Source organism: Notamacropus eugenii, chromosome 6 (assembly GCF_028372415.1).
Source record: "Notamacropus eugenii isolate mMacEug1 chromosome 6, mMacEug1.pri_v2, whole genome shotgun sequence".
In the NCBI taxonomy this organism is placed as follows: Eukaryota; Metazoa; Chordata; class Mammalia; order Diprotodontia; family Macropodidae; genus Notamacropus; species Notamacropus eugenii.
This window is the reverse complement of record NC_092877.1, coordinates 138,774,574-138,781,824: the sequence shown is the minus strand read 5'-3', so window position 1 is coordinate 138,781,824 and position 7,251 is coordinate 138,774,574. Positions and strand designations below refer to the sequence as shown.

At 38.1% G+C, this 7,251-nt stretch overlaps 1 protein-coding gene across 8 annotated transcripts in view; it reads right to left on the bottom strand.

The window, feature by feature from the left end:
- IL15 (interleukin 15) overlaps positions 1–7,251 on the bottom strand; it is a 172,925-nt gene that overhangs the window by 53,670 nt on the left and 112,004 nt on the right. The gene's annotated exons all lie outside the window — the stretch shown is intronic.

The window sequence follows — 7,251 nt, the reverse complement described above, 5'->3', positions numbered from 1 at the left end:
CATTCTAGACATGGGGGAAGTACAGAGACGCAGAGAAAGGAGACTGAATGTCATACATGAGGAATAGGAGGTAAGTCAGTATATCTGGATCAGAGTCTATGGAAGGGGAAAAAGTGTAAGAAAACCATCAAGGTAGGAAAGAACCAGGTTGTGAAGAGCTTTAAAGACTATTCTGGATAAGATCTGCTCAGGCCAGTCCCCTGCTAGTTTAAATTTGATTATGGAATGAAATGAGGCATGTGTAGGTTATTCATGAATTAAAAGGGGAGAATTACTCAACCATAGAAGGCAAAGTTAGGAATTGAGGAGGACACTTCCAGATGATCAACTGAGCAAAATTCCCTCTTGAATTAAGATCCTATGACTACAAATTTAGCTAGGAAGCCCAGTGCTCTCCATACCAGCTGTCTGGACTTCTATTTCCTCATCGTAGTTGACCAAATATAAGAGATAAAATTAGAGAAGTAAAAACAAGCACTGAGGAAAAGGAGTAGGTTGGGATTTATGCTGGAGAAGAGAATGAGAATCCAGAAAGGTTCACAGGAGGGGCTGGCTTTCAGAGTTTATTGATGTGAAAGGGTCTTAAAGAATGCCGAACAATTTTAAATGACTGTAGCTCACATTATACAATGCTTTGCAATTTACAAAGCTGTTTTCTTCCCAACAAATCTATGAGGTATATAGTTCAAACATTACAATGCTGATTTTATGGATGATGAAACTGAGGTTTGGGTAGTTTTTATAGCTTGCTGAAGGCTACACAGGAAGTCACTGAACCAGGACTCACAGAATGCATAAAATCCTGATGCTGGAGAGAACCTTAAGGATTTTCTTGTTCATTGGCCGCCAAAGTTTGGGCCATGACATGACTCCAAGGGTTATGTGTTCAGACAATAAGAGCCAACAAAGATCGGTGGAATCTCACTCTGATTATGATAGTTAATTATAGGTTATATCTCCAACATAGCCACACCTCATATTTCCTATTACAACTTAATCACTCCACCTGTTAGATATGCACTGATCCAACCTTCTCCCTTCTGAGATGAGCACCAGCCCTACAGGGTAGTTGTAACTTAGCCCTGACTGAAGCAGCTGCCAGAAATCACTGGGAATATTGCCTCTTCTTTCCCACCCCCAACCTATCACCCTAATCTGCATACTCCTCCTGAGGAAAACAAAATAACTTATTGATAGACACGTATGAACAAGTTTGGAAATCACTGATCTAGTTCAACTGCCTTCTTTTGTTGCATAATCAAAATGAAGTCCCCTCACTACCGCCACCAATCCCAGGGCTTATTCCTGTATCTGTAAGGGACCATTAGCTTCCCTCCCTATCACAAGTATTTTCCTATCAGGCTTCATGATCTTTTCACTGCCCAAGTAGAGTAGATGGAAAATTACTAAAGCCTTGGGAAAGGGATTTTACCTTGTAATGACAGAGAAATATGCTTCCAGTTGAACAGTGGGCTAGAGAAGGAAGCAGCTGACTTTGACCATGGTCTCAATAAGGGAAGGTGAGAGATAAAAGTATCAAAAAGTACCCAAAATTTGGGACTTTTTTAGGGCAGATGACAGAGGGAAATAAATTGGACGGTGCCCAAAATTAGCATAAAGAAAAGTTCAGCAAAAATTTGGTATATAGCTTATATTAGATAGAGTTGTATAAATCAAAAAGATTTTTTTTTTGGCAATGATAAGAACTGGAATTTAGAATACAAAGGAAATAGACAATGTCTCTGCACACTAGGTTTTTTGAACTGTGTTCCATGGATGTTTGTTAGGGCTCTGTGGGATATCTGGCAAGTAGCTTGGGGCTTAGGGCCATTTGTGAAATTGCTACACCTTTTCATTTTTAATGCTTGACTGAGGACATAATTTCAGAATCCAGTTCCTTTTCCTTCAAGCTCTAAATTACTCTTTCACATCTTTGCTCTGTGGGGGTGACTTTGTTCCCATAGGCAATCAGGGACTGAACCAGAGTAAACAGAACAATATTGTAACCTCTAGGCAGAGAATTCATGACTACTTGGGTGTTTTCATTGTTTCGTTGTTTTTGATTTATTTGTTTGTTCGTTTTTTTTTTTTTAAACCAAGACTTGGATAAGTAATAACATTAAAAGGAAAGAGAGAAATGTTATTACAACCTTGACAATTTCTATCCAGAGACAGATATGGCAAAGGGGAAAGAGAGAGGGATTTGGTGTTGAAAGGTCTAGATTCAGGCTCTAGCTTGGCTACATACTAGCTATGTGACCTCTGGATAGTTAATGAACTTAGTCCTTCAATTTCCTGTAAAATAAAGATCATAATACCCATGAAGGTGTTTGGAGTTGAACTGATTTCACAGGACTATTTTAAGTGTAAGAGTCAGGGTCACGCTAATTATTCCATCTCCCTTAAAGTGATAGGAAACAAAGCCCAGTTACCTCAACCAGGTTGGAATGAATAATTGTTATTCATTAGATATAAACAAGACATGGGCACTTCTACTGAGTAACCAATCAATGACAAGCTTTCAACTAGGTTATACAATGATCAGTTCTATGTCTTTGGAGATCATTGGATCGCATTGCATCATTGGATCACATTGGATCATGCTGCACAGGAAGTCTATTCAGATTGGTGAAAAGATTTGGTCACATCTTGTGGGGCTTGAGTAAAACCAATGAGTTAGGTGGAATTGAGGATTCAAGTGTCTGGCAGAATGGAGAATCAGAGAACAAGGCCTTTGTGAAGGAATTATTTGATTAGGGGAGAAGAACCCTAGCCTCAGCCTTATTCTCAGTCTCCTTTCTGCTATCTTGTGAGTTCTGAGGATTCAGACTTTTCCTTGGAGTTCTAACAGTATCTCTGGAGGGGCTAATGGCACCTGTCTGTATCAGCAGTAAAGAGAAGACACAACATGAGGAGAAAAGGCAGGTCCAGGACTCTACAATGAGCCTAGCACAAAAAATACACCATATATCATAAGGGAAACATCTTGACAACTCCAGTAAAAGGACTTCCAGGTACTATTAGTTACTCCACCACCACATGTTGTCTCTAAGCTTGACCTTACCCTCCTTTGAGGGCTCTTTGTATTTGAGGAAGAGTGTGTCAAAAGACGCAGGGGTGGGGATGGAACTGATGGCAGAGTAGAAAGACACACATACACTAATTCTTCCCCCACAGCCCATAAAATACCTATAAAGAATGACTCTCAACAAATTCTAGGGCAGCAGAAGCCGCAGAATTATGGAGCAAAGGAGATTTCCAGGCCTGGATGACCTGGAAGGCCAACAGGAAAGTTTTGTTGCACTGGATGTGGAATAGAGCACAGCCCAGCCTTGGCCACACAGCACTGGAAAGAGCAGGACCAGAGCAGGTTCAGGCGTGGAATCCCCAGCAGCACTGAAGGTTCTCAGATCCCTCAACTCACAAGCACAAAAGGCAGCTTCAAAAGTCAGTGAAAAGGATTTTTCAGCTGGGCAGGAAGGAAGCAGGTTCCACCCCAGCCCCAGCCTCACGCAGTGAGCTGCAGCAAAAGCAGTGGGCTGCAGTGGTTAGGGTAGGCAGCAGCCAGCAGCCAGAGTCCATTGTTGGAGCCCTCAGCTTAAAGCCCCTGGGGGAATTGTGTCTGAAAGTCAAAAGGGGAAAACACAATAAGACTATAGAAGGTTATTTTCTTGGTGAACAGGTATTTTCTCCCATCCTTTTGGATGAGGAAGAACAATGCTTGCCATCAGGGGAAGACATAAAAGTTAAGGCTTCTGCATCCCAAACATCCAAAATAAATATGCAATGGTCTTAGGTCATGGAAGAGTTGAAAAAAGATTTTGAAAATCAAGTAAGAGAAGTGGAAGAAAAATTGGGAAGAGAAATGAGAGTGATGCAAGAAAATCATGAAAAGTGAGTCAACAGCTTGCTAAAGGAGACCCAAAAAAATGCTGAAGAAAATAAATAGGCTAACTCAATTGAAAAAAGAGGTCCAAAAAGCCAATGAGAAGAAGGCTTTTAAAAAGCAGAATTAGCCAAATGGAAAAGTAAGTTCAAAAACTCAATGAAGAAAATAGTCCCTTAAAAATTAGAATGGAGCACATTGAAGCCAATGACTTTATGAGAAATCAAGAAATTACAAAACAAAATGAAAAGAATGAAAAAATAGAAGATAATGTGAAATATCTCATTGGAAAAACAACTGACCTGGAAAGTAGATCCAGGAGAGACAATTTAAAAATTATGGGACTACCTGAAAGCCATGATCAAAAAAAGACTCTAGACATTATTTTTCATGAAATTATCAAGGAAAATTGCCTTGATATTCTAAAGCCAGAGGGAAAAATAAATATTGAAAGAATCCACCAATCACCAGCTGAAAGATATCCAAAAAGAGAAGCTGCTAGTAATATTGTAGCCAAATTCCAGAGTTCCCAGGTCAAGGAGAAAATATTTCAAGGAGCTAGAAAGCAATAATTTGAGTATTGTGGAAATACAATCAGGATAACACAAGATCTAGCAGCTTCTACATTAAGGGATTGAAGGACTTGGAATATGATATTCCAGAAGTCAAAGGAACTAGGATTAAAACCAAGAATTGCCTACCCAGCAAAACTGAGTATTTTTTCCTTCAGGGGAAAAAATGGTCATTCTGTGAAATAGAGGACTTTCAAGCATTCTTGATGAAAAGACTAGAATTGAATAGAAAATCTGGCTTTTAAACACAAGAATCAAGAGAAGTATGAAAAAGTAAACAGGAAAGAGAACATAAGGGACTTTCTACAGTTGAACTGTTTACATTCCTACATGGAAAGATAATATTTGTAACTCTCGAGACTTTTCTTAGTATTTGGTTAGTTGGAGGGATCATACACACACACAAATATATATGTAGACAGAGAGCACAGGGTGAGTTGAATAAGAAGGGATGAGATCTAAAAAGATAAAATTAAAGGGTGAGAGGGGAATATATTGGGAGGAGAGGGAGAAATGGAATGGGGCAAATTATCTCTCATAAAAGAGGCAAGAAAAAGCTTTTTTCAAGGGAGGAGAAAAGGGAAGAGGTGAGAGGGAAAAAGTGAAGTTTATTCTCATCACATTTGGCTTAAAGAGGGAATAACATGCACACTCAATTTGGTATGAAAATCTATCTTACACTACAGGAAAGTAGGAGAGAAGGGGACAAGTAAGGGGGAATGATAGAAGGGAAGGCAAATGGGTAGAGAGAGTAGTTAGAGGTAAACACTACAGGAAAAGTAGGGGAGAAGGGAATAAACAGGATGGGGGTGATGATGGAAGGGAGGGCAAATGGGAGGAGGGAGCAATTAGAAGTAAATACCCTTGTGGAGGGACAAGGTCAAAAGAGAGAATAGAAGAAATAGGTATCAGGATAAGATAGAGGGAAATATAGTTAGTCTTACACAACATGATTATTATGGAAGTCTTTTGTAAAACTACACATATATAGCCTATATTGAATTGCTTGCCATCTCAGTGGGGATGGGTGGGGAGAGAGGAAGGGAGAGAAGTTGGAACTCAAAATTTTAGGAATGAATGTGGAGAATTGTTTTTGCATACAACTGGAAAATAAGAAATACAAGTAATAGAGTATAAAAATCTGTGTTGCCTTACAAGAAAAGAGAGAAGATGGGGATAAGGGAAGGGGTAATCACAACACCCAGTGTTTTGGGGTGAAAGGAAGGGAGAGATGGAGAGAAAAGTTGGAACTCAAAATTTTGTGGAAATGAATATTGAAAACTAAAAATAAATAAATAAACATGAAAAAACCATTTAAAAAAACCACAGGGGTGGCAGTTGTCACTGTAATGTTGAAATCACGAGTCTATTGGTATATTCAAGCACAAAAATGAATTCTAGAAAATTCCTGGAATACATAGAGGGCCCCATAAATTGTGTTTTCCCCTATATGATCACTTAGTCAAAGGCATAAAATACAGTAATTGAATAATCTGATAATGGAAAATGTTCCTATTTATGAACTGCTTCATTTTACAAAATATTTTCTCTACAACCCTCCTGTGAAATGAAAATGGCATTCATCTTTTTTACACTTAAAAACAATTTTTTCCACTTTTTAGTTAAAGTTTTATCTCTCAGATTATAGCAATCTATTTTCTTTCCTTCACACCCTGTGCTCCACTGGAAAAGGGGGAACATTTTTTATAATAAAAATGCATAATCAAGCAAAACAAAATCTCATTGACCATGTTTAAAAAACATGCGATTCATTTTGCATAGTGTTCTTCATTACTGGTTCCCTGGAACCATGGCCATTCATTGCATTGATCACATTTCTTACAGCTTTCAAAGCTGTTTTTGTCTGTAAAAGATTGGTGTCATTGTAAAAATTGTTGTCCTGCTTCTGATCATTTCATTCTTCATCAGGGTACAGAAGTTTTCAAAGTTGTTCATTTTTATAATGTTGTAAAAATTGTTCTTCTGGTTGTGCTTATTACATTCTGCATCAGTTCATACAAGTCTTCTCAGATTTCTCTGAGACCATTCCCTTCATCATTTCTTACTATTATAATATCCCATCATATTTATTTGTCACAATTTTTTCAGCTATTCTCCAACTTATGAACATCCACTTAGTGTCCAATTATTTTTCCACTACAAAGAATTGATGTCATTGTTTTTTGTACATGTAGGGTAGGAGACAGGAGGGAGGGAAGGGAAGAGGGAAGGAGAAAAAGGGAGCGGGAAGGAAGAAAGAGTAGGAAGTAGGGAAAGGAAAGAAAGGAGAGAGATAAATCATTTATTTAATGTTCATTATATGTCAGGTAGAATGGACAGCTAAAGACAGTTACACTGTAAGCAGCAAACAGTACCTGCAAAGAGGAGCAACACAGAAAACCATAAAGCACACTCAAAAGATAGATAGATAAATAGATGATAGATAGATAGATAGAGACATCTATACCTATCTATCTATCCATCAATCTATATCTTTATCTATTTATCTAGAGCTAGATAGACAGACAGACAGACAGATAGATAGATAGATAGATAGATAGAGACATCTATACCTATCTATCTATCCATCAATCTATATCTTTATCTATTTATCTAGAGATAGACAGACAGACAGACAGATAGATAGATAGAGATATCTATACCTATCTATCCATCAATCTTTATCTTTATTTATCTAGAGCTAGATAGATAGATAGATAGACAGACAGACAGACAGACAGACAGACAGACAGATAGATAGATAGATAGATAGATAGATAGATAGATAGATAG